At 37.0% G+C, this 21,368-nt stretch overlaps 1 protein-coding gene and 1 long non-coding RNA gene across 6 annotated transcripts in view; both read left to right on the top strand.

The window, feature by feature from the left end:
• Window positions 1-21,368, top strand: part of srrm4 (serine/arginine repetitive matrix 4) — a 73,344-nt gene that overhangs the window by 7,929 nt on the left and 44,047 nt on the right. The window lies entirely within an intron of this gene.
• On the top strand, window positions 4,750-7,917 carry LOC137071419 (uncharacterized). Of its 5 annotated transcripts, none has more exons than XR_010904428.1 (6): window positions 4,750-4,930; window positions 6,933-6,977; window positions 7,090-7,171; window positions 7,265-7,393; window positions 7,555-7,624; window positions 7,728-7,917. It is a non-coding gene; the product is annotated as an uncharacterized lncRNA (long non-coding RNA). The 5 variants fall into 5 exon arrangements; XR_010904426.1 differs by lacking the exon at window positions 4,750-4,930 and adding an exon at window positions 4,937-5,105 and having other exon boundaries at window positions 6,919-6,977; XR_010904427.1 differs by lacking the exon at window positions 4,750-4,930 and adding an exon at window positions 4,937-5,105 and having other exon boundaries at window positions 6,919-6,977; window positions 7,691-7,917.

Genomic DNA, 21,368 nt, shown 5'->3' with positions numbered 1-21,368 from the left:
CACCAGTGTTCAGTCAGATTTTACATATTTAAACATGCATATTTGTGATATTTTTACCTTTTATAAAGGGCATTGTCCCCCTAATTTTATTAAATATAGGCTATGCTTATTTTATATTATTAAATTTGATCATTAAATTAAATTAGAATAAGACACTATAGAGCTGTCATCAATCAAATTAAATAACTGACACTGAAGAATTACAACTTATTTAAATGTGAAGAGATTGTTTTAAATATTTATTGAATTTACAAATAACATTTTTTGGAAAGAATCATGAAGATTAACTTCCAGTAAGTGGCAGCAGTTGACCGTCTTAGTGAGTGAGTCATTGAGTCATTTAGCTGAAACCGCTGATTCATTCAATAATAAGGCAGTCGTTTATGAATAGGTCATTGAATCTTTGATTCAACCAATTAATTCAAAACGCTGAATCATTCACTAACACACAAGGTTCTTCGGTGATCTTTGTTTGGAACTGTTTTTGCTACTGAAACAGAACAGTCAAATTTAATCTAAAATGTGATTAAAAAGTGACTTAATGTTAAAGGGTTTGTTCACCCAAAAATGAAATTTCTTTCATTAATGACTCATCCCAATGTGGTTCCACACCTGTACCTCTGATATCCTCTGTTCATCCTCAGAACACAGTTTAAGATATTTTAGATTTAGTCCGAGGCCTTTCTGTCCTTTGAATGTAAGTGTATGCCCACTTGCTGTCCACGTCCAGAAGGTAATGAAAATATCATCAAAGTAGTCCATATGTGACATCTGTTGGTTAGTTACACACTTTTGAAGCATCGACAATACATTCTGGTCCAAAAATAACAAAAAATATGACTTTATTCAGCATTGTCTTCTCTTCCGCGTTTGTTTTCAAACCTTAAATAAAGAATCAAGCAGTCGTGAATCTGCAGATTGATTTGTAATTCATATTGCCAGTGTCACGTGATTTCAGCAGTTTGCCAGTTTGACACACAATCCAAATCTTGAATCATGACCATTTGATTCTTTATTTGAGGACTATATATGGAAATGTAGTCACATATGGACTACTTTGATGATATTTTCATTACCTTCTGGACGTGGACAGCAAGTGGGCATACACTTACATTCAAAGGACAGAAAGCCCTTGGACTAAATCTAAAATATCTTAAACTGTGTTCCAAGGATGAACAGCGGTCTTACGGGTGTGGAAAGACATTGGGGTGAGACATTAATGAAAGAAATTTCATTTTTGGGTGAACAAACCCTTTATTTACTTGTTTATGGAACTGTCATATGAAATTAGACATCACAACTTTGTTACTGTCAGTTCATTATATATTATATATTATTATCCAACATTGATCGCCACTTACACTAAATTAATGCATGAATCATTCTTGCATTTTGCTGATTCCTTAGTTATTTTTTGTTATTGACATATTAATCAGGCTACTTGTCTGTTCGGGCAAGTAAAATTCTCTTCTTTTTTAATTATTTAAAGAAAACAAACAAAAAATTAGCTTGGCACACAGTAATCTATGTTGATGTTTCTGAAGTTCATAAAATGGTATTAATGCTAAATCTACATGACTTTAAGAAATGTTATATAATTCCCCAGCTAATTAATATTCCATATGTTCAACTTACATCCTCCTGTGATTTGTTTGTACCTTATTTACTCATGGTCCTGCACTGGTGATGCTGAACATCACTTGCTTAATACATGCACTCATTGAACATGAGACAAGTAGGCAGGCACGTCTTACTACAAGCTGTGACTCACGTATTGCAGAGGTTACTGTCTATCAGCTTGTCGACTCCTGATACTCACGTGCTGTAGTGCTATTTTCCTCACCACTGGACCCCCTGGAGTGATCAAAGGCCATTATTAAAATGCAAACTTATCAAAGTCAAACCTTCATCACTTAAATTAAATCATTTCAAGCTTGACTGGCTCTCCTCTTCTCTGCCTCCCCTTCATTTTTCATTTCCATCCCTTGCCCATCCTCATTTCAGAAAGACGATCTGCCACTCATGCAAAATTGCTTCCATTTGCATAACTGATGCTTCATTTGGGCCGGGACTGTTTCTGTGGCGATGTCACTGCACAATGGCAAGGCAGTGACAGCAATAACGAGCGAATGGAACTGTCCCACCTCTCAATTTAGGGATCAATCTTGCAGTCAAGGACAAGTGTTCCTTAAGTTGACATTTCCTTCACCCTCTGGCTGAACAGATGTTCAGGCTTCAACTGTCAGAGGTACTCTGATAGTAAGTCATGAAATGATTTATTCAACATTTAGGATAGCCTTTAAGAAAGTAGGCAAAAACCAGTTTGAATATTCTATTGACATTTTACTTTGTATGTTTTTGTCAAGGCAGAGCAGCAAAGTTTAATGGGGCAGAATTATAATGATGTTTTTAAGATGGCTCTCTGTACGCAGTATTACAGCATATTGCATGGGAGGTGCGCAGTAATTTAGGAAAATCTGTCTTCCCTTTGATCATTAACATGCTGTCATATCTATTCATAAGTGAAAGATAGCTAAAGGATCAAATTTATACATTTTACCTTGACATCGACCATCTGAGCTCAAACATGAGACATGCCATGGCAGCCGCAAAGAGGACGCATTCTGGGAGGTGCTCCATAAATTGCGATGGTCTCTTAGAATGAGCAATATTGCCACTGACATTTCAGTAGCCGACAGATTCAGCTGAGCAGTTATTACAAAAAGCGAAGCTGACAGGTTTGCTGTCTTTCTCTGGATGCTTTGGCGCATTGTGAAGTGCATTAGAGATATTTTCTCCTACAGCAAGGATTTTTTTAAAGTGTTCTACTCTTACTCATTAAACTCTCCGTGCACTTCCAAAACAGAGCAAATTGATGTAAAGCAATTCTTTCCACAAACATTTACATTTTTCCCAAGTGAAGATTAAGCTATTAAACAATTGTATCTTCATAAAGTTTTTCAAAGGCTAACTTCAAATGTACTTTCTGAACTGTGGTTGAGAAAGTAATATTTTCACATATATATTTCAATTTGTTCTCTATTCTTATGCAGAACATGAAATGCCTGTAGATAGGTGAGCAATTAAGTAGTTATTTCAAAATAAATAACAAGGCTTTGTAGAACTGAGAAAACCAACTTGTTTCGCTCTCATTCTCCAGTTAAGATTTTATAAAGGAAGTGCTAGCATTACATTGAATCAGGCCTATTACACAGGACCAAAGAAATGATCAAGTCTTTGATCGAGGCGTTGGGATATTCCCCTCCCCACAATGTGAGTTTTGAATGGAATCAGATGCTATTTATTTAAATGCCCTCAATATACAGCATTTCTCTCTTTTTTGTGCCTTTTTAAGTCATTGGCAATGAGTTTCTCATCGTAGTTTTCAAAGTAACGTGGGAAACACATTAGTGTCCTCTACATTGGCTATGAATTCATTCTTATGAGACCTGCTGCTCTTGATGCACAATATGCTAAAAGTTATTGTGCTTTGATATTAAATTTTCTCTTTTTGTCAAAATCCGTAGGGAATTTTGTGACTAATCATAGTCATTATTCTTTAATCCTCTCTCCCTTTTAACTTTAAAGTATCAGGGTCATAAGAGAAAAGATATAAGCTGACATGAGTGGGAGAAGGATGGCAAAACTTTGACTGACACCTCTGAATGACTTAGTATAAAGTAGCTGTCAAGAACAGAGCAAAGTAGTGTCACAAGTGTATTCCTTTGACCAAAATTCTTTTTTTCACTCTAAAAAGTGGTTTATTATGATTTTCTAGACAGGATATCAAACATAGAGAATGAAGTTTGTCAAGAGTATAACTGTAATGTTTTTTTCCTACGTGATAATGACATTCTCTTTTGTCCTGATAGTGAATTCTGTTGTGATTATCAAATTATTGCAGCCATAAGAATTTAAATACCTTGTTTAATCTGCCTACACTTGCACAAAAATTACGTAAAATATGCTAATTTAGGCAATCACTCATTAGCTTCTTAGAATTTAATTTGCAATTAAATCCTAATATTAATGCCACAATTTTTCTCATTAGCTTCCACTTAATGTAGCCTAATTAAAGTATACAGAAGCATGTGTTGCAATATTTGGTCCTTTCCTTGAGCTGCCTGCAAATTGAATGGACAGAGCTTAATTAGACTCATGCAAGTTTATGATATTCACTTCATTTGATTGCCTCACCAGCAGTTTAAGCTTAAAAACCGGATAATAACGCCAACAAAATGAATCAATTAGACATTAGTAGATCAACAGTATTGTTCCACAATTGAATGCATGCAGGAATGAAATAAACTCGCACTGCTTGCAAAGTGTGTGTGTGTGTGTGTGTGTGTGTGTGTGTGTGTGTGTGTGTGTGTGTGTGTGTGTGTGTGTGTGTGTGTGTGTGTGTGTGTGTGTGTGTGTGTAGCATATTATAAATACCCTGTTTGTTTAGGATATGAGTCATCAAACATACAGAATGTCAATGTGTTTTGTAAATTGTAGGTCCTTGAGGGTGCTTCATATGACACATTATGGACAAGAGAATAATCCACTTGCCCTTGAAAGAGAGTACTCTTATGGAGACTCGGCGAACTGAATGATCCTTCCTCACATAAAATGGAAATAGCCTCTTTGTGATGGGGTACTAAATAATATAGAAGGTTAGTGGAAATTATGACAGCATTTTTATTGGGCATCCACATAATGGTCTTCCCACACCAGCTTGTTAGGAGGGAGTTCACAGTGTCTTTAACCCTTTCGCACGTACGTTCTTAAAAATAAGACTGGCAGCCTGGCGTGAGTTTTTTTATTGCGACCGTTATTATGCAATGACATGCGTTCTAATTTCCATGGTAACACACATCAACCTTGACACGTGAGTTTTTGCAGTGACGCAGTCACAATGGCGCTCGTGGTGGATGACCGCGTGCAGGTGAGCGCTCTATGAATGTTTTGCTTTATTTTTTTAATTCAAAACCTTTCACATTATTTGTTAGCGTGTACACACTATGGTTGACATGTTTATGTTGCTATTTTTTCCCCACTGCTTTGAATTTCGCTTGCACACGGCATTTTGCATCTCCCTCACAACATCCGCGTGTCAAATGGTGAGTATATTTTAGTTTTTTTCCTCCTATTTTGGAGCACATATAATTATTTACAAACATGCAATAAATATGAATAAAGATATTTAAAAAATTCTCTTGTAAAACGAACAGTACTCAAAAATGTCGACGTTCAAATGTCATGTTTGTCATTTTGCACATTGCAAATATGCTCCGTGCATTCGGTAAAGTTATTAGGGTTCCGTTGGCTTGATACGTAACATGAATATATTATTTGTTTTAGTGTTTATATTGTTACTGAGTTTCATATTTCACTAGCAAAGCAGAGAAAAGCTATATGGTCACGCCTCACTGACTATTAGCTTGCATATAGTTTAAGTTACATGATGTCAAATGCATACATGATGACCTTTTCTCTGCTTTGCTAGTCAGAATGTGTTGTATAAGTTTAGCATAATTAAAACGTATGTCTTTTGTTAAAAAGAAATTGCAAAATGTACACATTTCATTCATGTTTTATTAAATCTCCTCAATTTAAGCTAAATGTTTTTTTGTTTAGACTATTATACATATATACACTTTCTAATAAAATTACAAAACAAATTATAAATATAATTGCAATGAACAACAATCAAAATAGTATTATAAACAAAACAATAAATATACTGTTCTCCAGCAGCCCTCTCATCAGGTTCGTCTTGAATTGCAGGGAAGTGATTTCCTTTCCTACTCACAGTAGAACAAATCCATAGGGCGTAAGGAAGAGGATAGAATAGTATGTGACAGTGTGATCTGTTTATTATTGTACATTTGTTTATAGAGGGTATGCATGTGACCTCACCGTCAGCTGGCATGTAAACACCTTATATCTTATACCTTAATCGCAATATTGCCTCTCTGACCAAAGTGCATGTGCGCGGACATATACGGATGCTGTGCGTTGTTCACACAACTTCATGAATGAACTCTGTGACATTATTCTGAAGTTTTCTCTTCTCCAAATCACTAAACACTGTCAACACAACCCGCTGTGCAGTCTCTGCTCCTTATCTTCATCCAGATGGAGAGAACGTGACGACAACGTAGGCCAACCCGGCATTGCGATGTTCATCAGGGTGCTGAATAATATCTTGTACAGCCATAAAGATGTATTTTGAATTGCTAGCAGATTTAAACAATGGCCAGTAACATGCATGATGTATGCCTATATGAGTGTGGTATAACTTATTAGCAAATAATAAAAACTATTAGAAGAGAGATTTAAAAAAAACCTGTTATAATTTAATTAATTCTTTATTTAGTTATAATTGAATTAAAATATTTTAGTTATAATTAAATTAATTTATGGACTGACACAATCTGTTCAGTAAACCACTGTTTAAAAAAAAAAAAAAAAAAAAAAAACTATTTTATATTTAGTTTTCTCTCCCCTGCTGTACCGAACCGTGACTTCAGAACCGAGGTGCATACCAAACCGTCAGTTATGTTTACCATTACACCCTTAGTATATTGTATTTATTTAAAGCATTCACAGGCAAATTTGATTTATGTATTTTACTGGTTTCAAAATCAGGCATGTAAAAATGCCAGGAAATGTTCTTGTCAATATCCATGGATCACTGGATCTTTGGTAAGTTTTAAGCACCACTATATCAAGTCTAAGCTTTAGTTTAAACTGAAACTTGTTTACTCGTTGTTTACACCGGTTCCCCTATTAAATCCAGTCACGCAGCAGCTCTTTTGCCACTCACTCAGGAAAGTGACATCCATGCATACCCTTTATAACACTTTTGTTTACATTAATTGAAAATGTGATCAATTTTTTTTTATCTTGTTTATATTCTTTGATTTATAGAAATATCTTACCAGTAATTTGCCGGTAGACAATGTGGCTGTTCAGTAAAACTGTGTCAAGTAGGTGAAAGAAGATATTTTTGTACCACTTGGTAGACTTTCTGGTGCATTCAAGAAAACCAGTCATCATGTCCGCTTTGTCAACTGCTCCCATCTTTTTGTTGTACACCAGCACACAGACTGGCTTCATCTTGGCTTGCCCAGTGATGTGATCCAGCTTCCCTGTGGCTGCCATACCAGTTGGGTGGACAGTGGTAAGGACATGGACGTCTCTCTTATCATGCTATTTGACTGCCAACTGTTATCCATTTTCCTTGAGTTCCACATTACCCTTTGTCATTCTACAGGCGAATGTTGGCATCCCTTTGCGGTTTGCACACACAGTCCCACAAGCTCCAGTGCCAAGAGACAAGGTTCTGGAAAAGTGTGGGACTACTGTACCAGTTATCCACATAAAGGACATGACCCTTTCTGAGGTAAGGTCCTAGTAGTGTCATTACAACAGACCCAGAAATCCCAAGTCCTTGGTGGTGTTTTATGGCACTGGTAGATCTGGAGTAAATGATCATGTCCTGCACATAACCAGTGAGCACATCACACAAAACAAAAAACTTGACCCCAAATCTGTGCCGTTTAGATGGAATGAACTGACGAAATGCCAGCCTGCCTTTCCACTTCATCAGAGATTCATCAACACACAGATCCCGGTATGGCACAAAAATGCGATGAAAGGAGGAGGTGAGAGCAGTAAAAATATTTCTGATTTTTTTCAGAGGGTCATTTAAAACTGCTGTTGCATTGTTTGAACAGTGAAGACAGCAGAGGAGCAGAAGGAATCGGTCCTGTGAAAACAAAGACCCGAAAAATGGTGTCAAGAGCATGGGGTCTGTGCTCCAGTAATCCCGAGCTTGAAGGTTCGGGGGAAGGTCTTCATCACTGTCACTCTCTGCCTCACTGTCAAAATTCTCCTCATCAGAATTAAAAAAAACTCCTCTATTTCCTCACTTGTCAGTTGTCTTCTTTTGAAAAAATTGTCTTGCTTTTTCTCTGAAGTAGTTAAAAACTGGTAAATTGTATTAAAATTGTGTCTGCAGTGGGTACCAACGTGAGCGTGAGGTAACAGTGACATAACTTGTCAGCAGGAAAAAATGCTTGCAATGCATGTTTTACATTTAAATTTATGCATTTGGCAGACGCTTTTATCCAAAGCGACTTACATTGCATTTTAAGGTACACATTTTACATTTTTGTCAGTTTTTGCTTTCCCTGGGAATCGAACCCATGACCTTGGCGTTGCTAGCACTATGCTCTACTGTTTGAGCTACAGGAAAGGTTTTATTTTATTATTTTTCATTAAAATATTTTCAAACTTGTTAACTAAATTTAAATGGATGCAAGTTAACTCCTTATGGCAGGGCTCTACGCTAACTTTTTTCTTGAGGAGCACTTGTGCTCCTAATTAAAAAAATTTAGGAGCACAGTCAAAAATTTAGGAGCACATTCTAATCCATCAAACACATTCCAATTATAACTTTCCCATTACAGGATGATATTTGTTCTTTAATGTCCCATTTCATTTTTACCATTATAAGAGCAATGTTTTTTTAATCTTATTAAATGTATGCATCATTGATCAATTTCTTAAATTTAACGTAATTCTGACATAATATTATCATTAACTTCTGAGAGTACAGCACAAAAACACACACAAAAAGCAGAACTGGACTTCATACAATCAAACACCTATGCATTTAATGCATTAATGCATGGGTTAATGTTGTATGAATGTTTTACATATAAGTTTTTGAATTTAGAAATATGTACAAATTAAACTTTAAAAGTTTAATATTTTAAATAAAAAGCCCATGCAAAGTATAAATATGAAAATAAAAACGCCAGTAGGTGGCGGCAAGTCATTCAGTCAATAGTTCAAAATACAAGATTCATTTGAATCGAATCGCTTGGAGATGCGAATCAGTTCTGGTTTGGATTTGAATTTCACTAATAGACAGTGTTGTGGCTAAAACGTTGTTACTTCAACTTGTCTATTGGATTTTTGTACGAGATCAGTATCACACATGCAATCATGCCAATATTCGGAGCTATAGCAAGCCGTAACTTTTGGCGCTCTGGCGCTTCATAAACAGAACCATGCGTCTCGCGGGAGAACATTGCTGCCGGATCTACTTCTCTCTGTTTGTGGTGAGTCACGCAGATATTGTGCTAATCCACAGCGGGAATAACTAATTTTGTGTGTACAGTGATTTAGAATAAGACAAAAACCCGGTTTGGAAAAAATCTTCATGATATACTTGCTCATTATATACATTTAGTATTTTTTTTAAACAGCATGTGTGATAAAGATTAACTCAAGGGCTTTTGTAAATGTAATATTAATACATTATTGTTTGATGGCATTTATGCCCCAAGCATCAACTATTTTCTGAGCGTGTTTATGAGAATTTATGACAAATGTGGCATTTCCAGTTCATTTTGATTTGGCTGTAAATCAACAGCGCGAGGCGTCTGGTAAAGTGCGCATGGCTGCGTCGTCACACACGTTTCACTTTGTAAACAATTTTTGTTTGAAGTGTAGTCCGTCGCACACGTTTTTGCACTTCTTCTGTTGTCTGAAGGCATGAAAAGCAGGTGATTGCAGTAGGAAACGTAGCCTATTAGTTTCTCAGTGTTGATTCACTCAGTGTTGTAGTTTTTATTCTGATTGTATTACACATCCATTCATGAGAATCGATCGGGTCACTCGCACCGGTGCGCCTAAATATTTTTTCACAGTCGCACACAGTAATTTTTAGGCGTAAATGCGCCCAAAATGGGCGTTATGTAGAGCCCTGTTATGGTTTATGTACTTATTAAAAATATATAAGTTAGAATAGATGTTCTGTAATTTATCACTAGCTGTGGGTGTGGCGCCGTCATGTGTTTACAACAGTACCAGGGAGGCAGTCAGCTGGATTTGCGACACAAGATCACCCACTTCTCCTGATTATATGTGACATTACATGAGGGAACAGCCCTAGACTGATCGTACACATGAAATGGTAGTAAATGATTGTGTTAGTTGATATGTAATGTTATAGCGGGCTAACGTTATGGGCATTTGTGCCGCGATTATGTGTTTACAACAGTGCCAGGGAGGCTAAGCTAGCTGGATTTATAACACAAGATCACCCACTTCTCCTGATATATGTGACATTACGTAAGGGAACAGCCTAGACTGATCGTTCACGTCAAAGGGTAGAAAATGATTGTTATTTGATCGGTAATATTATCACGGGCCATTTATAACACTGATATCTTGCTGTTATATATAGTAGTATGCAGTTACAAACTATATTTAGTGTTTGCTGATATTTTTGTGGTTGTGTAATATAATTTGAAGTGTATGAAACCTAAAATAAACATTAAAAGACACCGAGCGAAGTCAGTCTTTCATTCACTCAGTCTTTGGCTCAGCGCCAGTCAGCGCGCTAAAACAGATTTTAAATTTTGAATTCGGCAGTTGGTCACTGAGCGTTCTAATCGCACCGGTATGATCGTACGCACCAGGGACCAGCACAGAATGATCATACGGGTTTGATCGTACGTGTCAAAGGGTTAATGAGGACTCACAGATTAAGAATGCTTATAGGGGTCATTTCCCACCAAGTGCATGATTTTCTCCTTTTTATTTCCTTGTCAAAGTTTAGAAGTCATTTCATATGATTTTCTAAACAGAACATTTATATTCAATTACAATAAAATCAACAACTACAAATTGAAAACAGCAGATAAAAGACCCAAGGACTTGGCTTGGTGGTCTGTCTCCATGTATACGCTTTCTGTGCATGTTCCAGCAGCCTCCCATCCTTTCAAGCGGAACAGTATCAGCAGGCAGCCATTACACAGGCCACTGTCAGTAGCATCCAACTCCAAAATAGCTCCTCTTGCAGTGTCTGCCTGGTTGGTTCCAGTCTCTGGCAGAGCAGAGATGGGCTGGGTACTGTAACTCACAAAGTAGACAGATGAGTCCTACTCGGAGAGGGGCCCTCTCTCCATCTGCCTATGTAACAGAGCACAGGTGGGGAGGACATAGCAGATACTTTGTGCATCGAATTAATGAGTAGGTCCGAGGAATGTACCTATGTATATTTGTTTGTGTGTGTGTGTGTGTGTTTAAAGGTAGTTCTGTATTGCTAAAAAGGCAGATGAGACATAAAATAGTTTGGCTGTAGGTTTTTATATTGGGCATTTTAAAGCTGCAGTCCGTAACGATTTGGGTTAAAAATTATTCAAAATAAAAATTTTAAAAGTACATAACCAGCCAGTGTTCAAAACTATCTGCTTAACTTAGCTCGATTTACAACAATAAGCTTGTAATAATGTTTTTAATTTCAGTTGTACGGGTGGATTTCCACGGGAATTTCAAGCATATCTTTGCGCCATTGCGTCACATCTACACATAAAGAAGGAGTCCCGGTTAGCAGGTTATATTGCTCCATTTCTGATTCATCCATTGTAAAATGCAAAAGTCTTCAGACTTCGGAGAGGCTTAAAATAAGAGACTTCAACCGGGCCAATGCGAAAACATGGATAAAAGGGCTTTTAAAGGTGGTGTAAACTGGCGTGTTTTGAAGGGCTTTTTCAGACATTTCAGGGGTTGAATTAGGCTATGTAACAGTAGCACATTTTTTCGCATAATTCATTTTATTACGGAGTTTTCTTTGCTGTGCCTTTCTCGTTTTCCTGTGCGTTATAGTAAACATCAGCTCTGAGAGGAAGTAATTCACCTTTAACATTACACCACATTGAACAGAAATGGAAACTGAACTACTGGTAGCCTTACTGGACATTAAATGTAGTCATGCATTGCTGATGTTAACATTAACATTTTGGAAAAAGTATTTGCAATTTTGCATGGTTTAACCTTATATGCTAAATGATCGTCAGATAAAAAATTTCCCCTAATTTTTCAGCTTTTCCCCGTTAGTTGGTCAGAACAAAAGTGGATGAGCTACTTACATCTGAACGATGGCATTATTATGTCGGTCATACATTCAAACAGTAGAGTCTGAGTTTCTGAATGACAGCATCCACAACGGTGCGGTGACGGACAGCTGCACATTCTCCTCTAAACATTGGATTCCTCCGCATTGTGCCGACTGAAGCACAACTCTCGTAAAGTTGATAATTCCGCGAATAACTGCAATTGCAGTTTTTGAACAGAGTTGGCGACAAAGAGGAAAAACCACTGACTGCAGCTTTAACTTGTGATTAAATTCTTGTGATTAACTTGTGAAAAATGTACCTGCGGCTTTCAGTAAAAAGTAACTCAAATTCTTTGTTTTCTTCTCTAAATTGCTTTCTTGTTTGTGGAGCATGCATCTATCAATAAAACAATAAGCTTAGTGAACCAGAGTTTGAAAGACATTTATATATGATACTGCATTCCTCCTAGGTATTCAGTCATGAGAATAGTATGCATTCATTAAACAGGAAAAGCACTGTAGGCTGCCTAAATTTCATAGATTATTAACAAAGAGCACTGATTTATCGTTCAATCCTAGTCGTATACGTGAAATTCCTCCAAAGGCAATGGAAGTAAAACTATGCTTCATCTGCCCTTGCTCTTATGAGGAACTGTAAATTTGTCTTTCAGAAAAAAAGAAAAAAAACTATTTTATTCAGTAAGTTTCATTATTTCGTAAAGAGTGCTGTGTGAAGTGTGTTGGTTGCTCGTAAAAAAAAGCGAGCTTTGTGAATTATTCATTGAGCTGCTTTGCATAGCAAAGGCCGGCCGAGAGGAGGGGGTTGTGGAGTCGGGTAAATCTTGAGTTGAGGAATGACACAGTGTTGCTTCCTCCTCTCAGATTCTCATCACGTTAATTACCGTATCTGGCTCTCGTCGGGGCCACAGTACCTCTCAAATCTCAGTCGCATGCGGACGACTTGCCAGTGGGAAGAAAAGAATATTTGTCTTTGCTTGCTTTCAGGAGGGATTTATGAATTTAAAGCTACAAATTACCATGGTGATCAGTAAATCATTTTGAGGAGAATATTCAACAATTTCAGTCATAGCATTTCTGTTGTAATATGTATGACCATCAGCAGCTGAAAAAAAAAAGATGTTGAAAATTGGATTTGATTTACAGCCATTACTTTGCCCCGCTGATGGACGTACATGCTGCGTCACTGATGCTAAAGAATAATGGGATACAAATATAAATTGTGGAGACTCACTAGAGGACTTGATTGTACTTGGTAGCAATACATTCTCTTGAGATTTAGCATACATTTGGATCAGTTTACATTAATATCACACACACCTGTTGCTGTGGACTCAGGATTATACAAGTCAATTACTATGCCTCAAAATGGTCACATCTGTCTGTTTTCTCTTAATTAATCATGCTCTAATTTAATAACGTAATCAAAACAAGACTTGCATAAAAAAGATGGTTGCTGTAGTGTTTGTTTTATATTTATTTCTGCAACTGTGCTCCCAGGGCTATTACAAAATAAACCCCCTACTCACAAATGGTGTATTGTTGATAGCCTGGAGTAATTAGGGATGCTCTGGGGTTTGGTTTAAAGACGCAGGCTCTATCCTCCACAAAAGACATTCTCCTCAGAGAGAGAGACTCAGTCAAGACTGAAATAATCAATGATTTGTGGTTTCCATTTTGAGTCTCAGTGTGAAGCTGCTTAGTCTTGCTCCACTGCACAGTACGTAAGTTGTTCACTTCATCGCTGTTATAGTCATCCTTCCCCAGTCTATGAGAAGACGACGCACACCCACTTTGCATATAGATTTTCACGACTTCTCATGTAGGCCCACGTATAATAAGAAGAGCATATCCGATGGGAGGGCTCTGAACTCGTAATTTGGTACTCCCCCACCCCCCTGGCTGGGATAGGATACAGGTTTTTTCATACGTTGAATATATTGGCACACCACTGGAATTAGGTGAGTAGTCCAGTCAGTCACAAATATTAAACATATCTTTTGTTGAGATCATTTTAGAGGTTTAAAAAAACAATTGCAACTGAACCACTTTTTTTTAAACGGCCCCTTTGAATAATGACAAACTCTCTTTCAATACTAATTTTCTGCATTTGTGAAGTGTGTCTGAAAATCCTGCCAATGCCAAATACGATGGGCGCTTGCAGGGAGGGTCCATTGCTAGTAATTCTATTTTTAGCCATGTGTAATTTAAAGATAATAAGCTCTATTTGCATTTTCCAGCCCTATCAGTCAGCACAGACTGAATGGCTTTCTCTGTTTGCTTCCTTATTCACCTCAGCTATGCTAACTAATTCACTTTAATTTGCAATGCTTTTTTTATACTTTCATTTAATATTTGTCTTACTTTTAAAGATGCATTTTTGTCCTTGGTAAAACTTGTACAAATAAAGAAATTAATAGGATTTCATCAAATGCAATTTAAAATTAATTTAAATGCAATATGCAATATTCAGCGGTATTAGTATTTGATTTTTCAGTTTCGTGGCGTTTGAACATCATGAACATTAATTTAAACTTTTATAGTACATGAAAAGAAGTACCTCGCTTGACTTAATACAATGTAACAGTCTTGGTGGAAAGGCAATTAACTTGAATTTGTATTTGGTTTTTGCTCATCTCCTCAGCCATCTAGCAATCAGCATGCTTAAAATTAATTGGCCTCCTTCGTACAGACTTCCTGCTAAGTTCCTGTCCTTCTCTTTAACATGGAAAAAGATCCCCCCAAATCAAAAGAACTACAAATCAGAAGTTTCTCATCTCAAGCCGAGCCATCTGTCTTCTTTTGTGTATAAAATAGAGCCCGTGGGCTTGGACCAGCCCTCTCATCTTTTCAATCAAATTCCCAGCCCGCTGCTTCTGAGTGGCAACTGGCCCACATCTAAGCCTGGCGCTCAATGGAGTTTCTCTGTGGTAAGAAGCTAAATCTGCTGCAGTGAACCATGCCTGATGTGTTAATGGTCGATCTTTTGCTCCCTCTGAAATGCCACACTCCAATCAGCCACCCCAGCTGACTCTTGTTCTTTCGTCCTCCACGCATCCCTTTCACTGTAATTAGCTACAGTGTACCCACTGATTGGACCCCTTATTCTCTTTGTCTATTAGCAGTGTAGTGGGACATCTTTTCTCTCCCCAGGAGGCAGACAGGAAGTGTCATGGAGATTGAGCTTATCACGAAAATCTAAATAAGGAACATTTCATCTCTATCATTGCACAACAAAGAATGCCTCATTTTCTTAAAATTTGATTTTGCCGAGTAATTTATAGAGTATCGGATGGGTTTTGTGAGTCATTGTGATCTAATACATATTCTTTGGATGTTAACAAACTAAAAAAATATTAAAAAACATATCTGTTCTTGATGAGGGTGAGATTAGCATTGTTAATTATGACCTTAAGAGAGGCAATACAATTCTCTCAGTAAGTGCACTACAGCACTGCTAGTTCTCTTTCTCTTAAATATCATATGTTTTAAGTAATAATAATAACTTATTTTTTGCTTTTATATATATATATATTCTCACTCCCAAGGCTAGGAAACCAAATGCTTCCAGGAAAAGCATGGGAATTTTATCTTTGTAAGATTATATTGTGGTATAATTTGACATATATGTTGGGGTATGATTTAAACAGCACAATTATTTTATTCTCATGACACTATTTAAACTCGCAATTTATTCAAAATTTCTTTGTGTGAAGAACAGACCCAAAAGCATTTACTGTGTCCATCTGCCATAAGAATACGTATTACGTCAGCTTCAGTTGTGAAATGCTATTGACTCTTGTCTTGTGTGTCTCATGTGGTACCTTTGTCTTATAGTGATGCTAAAGCACTTGGCCATGTCTCAGTTTTAAATGGCTTGGGTGTAAGAATGGATTAGTATATATATGTACAGTAGGGCTATTCAAATCTTACCCTGGAAGGCCAATGCAGTGCAGAGTTTAGCTCCAACCTTAATCAAGCACACCTGAACATGCTAATCAATGTCTCCAGGATCATTAGAAAATCACAGGTGGGTGTGTTTGATCAGGGTTGGAGCTAAACTCTGCAGTGCATTGGCCCTCCAGGGTAAGATTTGAATAGCCCTGATGTACAGTATATATAAAAAAAAACCTATTGATTTTGTAGAGAAATATGTATTACCTGGATGTTTTTTTTTTTTTTTTTTTAAGTTTTCATGAGATTCAATCTTAGCCATACTGGCTGTACATATTTCACAACAAACCTAGAACATATTGCTTTGCTTAAGGCAAAAAGAAAAAGTACCTTTTGATTAGCATCTTTATTTTCATCCTGGAGATAAACTCTTTGCCATATTTTTAGGTCCTCTATAGTAGATTGTAGATTGGTTTTTATTTTGAAATTACAATAGGCTACTTATGTGTGTATTAGGGGTTGAACGACTTCCATTTTTTTTAAAGTCGACATTTATGTGATGAAAGTTGAGTCGACGTCGACTAGTCGCCGATGACGTCATTAATAAACAAATAACCATGAGCCTCGAGCTGAGACTCGAACTCGGGTTTTCTTGTGCACAGGACAGCTATGGCATATGACACAGCACTGCCCATAAGGTTATTGGTCCTACATAACAGCTTTTGTATCAGTTATTTTGTGTTATGGTCATTATATTTCTCACAGATTTCTGCTCGTTCTGAATAAGATATAGATAAAGTAGCACAATAAAGATATGAATGCATTAGTGGGTGATTGTGTGTGAATTATTCTACCTGGCAGCATCTCTCTACAAATAGTGAAGCTGTGAGTTTTAGTTATCAAGAAATATATTCTAGAACTTTTCAGTTTCTAAGTTATTTTATTGATAAATCACAGAACAGTGTTAATAATAAATTTCTGCGCTACTGAATGGTTATGTGTGGCGCGCGCGATCTTCGTGTGATCAGGCTGTGTGTGTGTGTGTGTGTGTGTGTGTGTGTGTGTGCGCGCGTTGTAATGAAGCACGCAGTTATGCGCGATGATTAACTTACGTGTACAATAAGCCTGCATTCTCCCGATCAATTTTAAGCATCCAGATGGTATAATCAAACATGTCTTGTGGAGAGCTCACGGAGTATACATTTATATGTCATTTTTAACTGTTCAAAACAGAGCCTGCGTGTCAGGATATTGTTTATCCTGTTGCGCCCTCTATAGGCCAGCGACTAGTCGACGGCAAGCTTAAAGCGTCATGACAAAGCATTACGGTCGACTAGTCGATTAGTCGGTGCAACCCCTAGTGTGTATATATAGTGTGTATATATCCGCTCTGTGCTATCGTGTCTCTGGAGCTCTGCCGCGGTTTGCGTGACATTAACGCAAAACCAGAATCATTTGCCACAATGGAAATCATATTTACAGCGTCTTAATCCTATCTCCTATACAATGAATTATGTGCCATTCACCATATAAAAATAATTGTGTGAACAAGTGACCAGTTTCCACCACAGCTTCAGTGTAGGGGAGTGGGTTGCTTCAGATTCTAGAGACCATTTGATTGGACGGAAAATCTGATGAGAAGCTGAAGTGCAGAGTGATGTCATCAAAATCGTTGATTCATTGTGGCTGAAGTTAGAGACTGTGCATTTTGAACGCTTATATCTTCTAAATGTAAATTTAGTTCTGAATTTAGTTTAGTAGATCACACTTGATAACCTTCACATATTCATATACTAAAAACTGAAATTTTGCAAAAAATGCAATAAGTGTGACATAAATGGGAATGCAGTATCTTTGTAATGTTTTTCTCTCGCTTGGCTTTTCTTTATACCATACTTCTATTCTGAGAGTGTTGTAATATTTTCTATACAGTGTTCAGTGGAGATATCAAGCGCAGACCGTGCGGCTTCTCATCTCATCTGCCAGGATGATAAAGAGAGGTTGGTCAGAGACAAACAAAAAATCTCCCAGCAGATTCTACGCATCACAAAAGCTCCTGAGGCAATACTGAGCTTCTAAAATAGACGTATGTGTAACATTGAGAGAGAGAGGGAAAGAGAGAGAGACAACCTGTATCCAGTTAGCGATGAAGAGAGGTCTGCTAATGCTGCCTTCTGGGAAGTGATTTAAGTGATTGTGGTCTGAATAAACTGGATGTGACAGACAATGTCATATCTCTTTATTTCTTTTAAAAATTTTAACAAACACCATAAACATTTTTGCCTTAGTGCAACAAGATGAAGAGCAAAATATGCATTCTAGGTATGTAACTGACGCTTTATCTATTTATTTTATAATTCTTGTACTACCAGAAACAAAAAATGTAGTTTGTCGTTAGCTCTATGCCAACTAAATTGTTTTCAACATTCTTAAATACAACTTAATATGATAAATACAACTATGTTTGTGTCATTATTCATTAACTGATTCAACATGAAACTCATCAGGGATCAAAGGAAATCCCAATGGTAATTATTGTAAAACAGTGACTATATACTTATCCCATAAATATGATTCTGACATGACTTAAGGGCATGTTGGAGAAGATGAACAGACAGTCATTTATCCCTGAACATGATCTCAGATAAGTCTCAGTTAAGTATATAGAGGAGTCCAATCAGAAAAGATAAAAAAAGAAAAACTGAGAAGGCACGCTCTGTATGTACCCGTTGAGTTGTTAACATATGCTTCAACATGTTTCACCCACCATTGCACTGAGTGAAGTTGGAGTGGCAAGCTGTTGATTGCTCATTGTGAACAGTGCCCTTTTTCTCACAATACTTCTCCACAGAATAATTGTTAGGCTGTTGTATGGAGACTTTGGCTTGAGTCAATGTGCATGTGTGTGTGTGTGTGTGAACATCTGGAGTTTGCCTGGCATTATTTCCACAGCCTGGGGCAAAAGTCTTCCAGAGCGTGAGTGTTCGAGAGAGAGAGAGAGAGAGAGAGAGAGAGAGAGAGAGAGAGAGAGAGAGAGAGAGAGAGAGAGAGAGAGAGAAAGAGAGAGAGAGAGACAGAGAGGGGTAATTTGTTTTGTTTGAGCGGAGGGGACGGTAGGGAGTGAAGAGTGCTTAAATTGATTGATTGGTGGCTCGTAGAGTAGTGGACCGGGCCATAATTACTCTTTGTGCCTGGTGTGATAAGGAAATTAATCAAACCATTATGTTGCTCCGTTTTATCATCAGGTAGCAATAATTGAATAAACTAACTTCACTTGTCTTCAGAATGACTTTCCTTGCTATATGTGCCGACCATATTTTGCACAGAAGGTTGAACATTTTCCTGTTGTTTGTTATGTAAACAAGAAAATGATTCTGAAATGATTCCTTTTTATCATCTCATCTGTCTGTCCGTCTGTTCTTATCCTCATACCTGTCTATAATTGCTTCTGTTCTATAGAAACTTTGCTTTAGACACTAATGCAAGCTGTGTACAAATTCATACTGGCTGAAGAAATAAATCCATTGAGATTTAAAAGATTTACATGCATATAGAGGTTGTAACTTACTGTTATGTCGTTCTTGCGTACCTCCTGCTGAGCAGAACAAATGTAAGAGAGATGGGAGGGCTGGAGTAAGCTGCTAAATCAGTCTGAATGTTCTTAAATCCTTCATGTCCACTTGTATCGCTCAGCTGTGCCTTCATGCAGAGTTGGAAATAGGGCAGCCAATTCTGTTTGTGGATTTTCTTCTCGCTGACTCCCCCCCACCCCACCCCACTTGCCTAACTCGCTTTCCTTTTCCCCCTCACTCTGAAAGTGTCTCTACAAATCAATTACCTTCCCTGGCTCGTTTGGGATTTAGCGAGGACATTGTCTGTGGCAGATAATGAGGTCTGGTGCTGTGATTTTCTTTCTCCCATGATGCCAAGCAGGTTATTTTCTCAGTGGAGGCAGCAGGCCCCATGTTGCAGAAATTTAAGCTGGTGTTATTGTCTTCCCAATTTATTAAAAAAGAGGCAACAGTTCAGCCTTACACGGAATCGAAATCAAGGCCTGACAAAATAATTACAGAAATTACAGAACTTTTACGCAGCCCTTGGATTTGTAATGATATGATGGCCAGTGATGATTCATGTGTAATTGCATTTGACAGTGGATTTCATTTTTCGATGTGTTCATTGGCCTGCTTCAACAGCCAAAGGCATGAATATACAAAATTATTTGGGTCAAAGTGCAAATTTCAATAGTACTTGCAATGCTTTCTGTGTACATAGCTGACAGATTTAACCTTCAGTGTTTGTTCACACTTACAGCTAATCTGATTAGTTTTAGTTTGATATTCCCTATTCTGATTAGAAGACATGAGCTTGTTTCCTCATGTGGGGTTCCCACTGCGAGGGTGGGGTTATGCTGGGTTGCGTCGATAATCATGAAGGCTATCGACCATAGGCAGAGATATTATGAAAATCATCACATATTTGTGTATTAAATTTAATAGCGCATTTCCATTTGATGTGGGCCTGCTATATTCTTCTTAATTATTATTAGGTACAATGAATTATAGGACTATATTTATAATTACTATTTTTAACAGTCTACAATATTTCTGAACACTGAATTTAAGCTGCATTTTTGGGGGGTAAAAAATTAATTTTTGAGCAAGTAGCCTACACAACAAGCCAGTATTCAAAATTATCTCCTTAACTTAGCCCCATTCACAATGGTAAGCTTGTAATATGTTATAATTAGAGTGGTATGGTGGATTTCCACAGGAAATTCAAGCATGTCTTTGTGTCATTATGTCACGTTTGTATACAAAAAGAAGGAGTCATAGTAACGCATGTGAGGAGTTCTTCAGCTGATCATTAATAGCCTTTTCTCACAGCAGCTGGAGTAATTAAACTTATCAATCTTAGGGCGGATTGTAATCCAGAAAAGGCCAAATGATGACGTCAGTGATAACTGGAGATTCACCCGTCTTCTTGCAATATAAGGCTGAACAATTTTAGAAAATAATCGAATTGCTATTTTTAAAATATTTTTATTACCAATATTGCAGTTGAGATTTAATATGCGATAATTTTTTAAGCTTTTTATCTTCTGTATTATTCAACAAAGACAACAATAAATCATTGTATGGTATATGGGCGGGAATCTTTAGACACCTTAAGATTCAATCCGATTCCGATCCTGGGAGTCGAATACGAAACTATTCTTGATCTTTTTTTATTTATTATTTATTTTATTAATAAAACTTAAAATCTTTTTTTATATTATTTAATTACTTATGTAATTATAAGTACCTTTTAAAACAATTACACAGATTTTTCTTTTTTTTAAACAACTGCACGATAAGAATTTTAAATATATAAATTAATATAGCTTCAAAACATAAAAGCTAGTAAATAATAAAGAGAAACAAAACATTTGACAAAAAAACATATTACTGTATGTTACAGTAATACATATTACATATATTACAAGTAATAAACACAGATTGCTTTCATTATTTTAGAGTAGCCTGGCTACCGTGGGAGATCTAAGCCACATTCA

This window comes from Pseudorasbora parva, chromosome 3 (genome assembly GCF_024679245.1).
Source record: "Pseudorasbora parva isolate DD20220531a chromosome 3, ASM2467924v1, whole genome shotgun sequence".
Taxonomy (NCBI): domain Eukaryota; kingdom Metazoa; phylum Chordata; class Actinopteri; order Cypriniformes; family Gobionidae; genus Pseudorasbora; species Pseudorasbora parva.
Note: the sequence above shows the minus strand (reverse complement) of the source record. Positions and strands in the feature narration are given on the sequence as shown.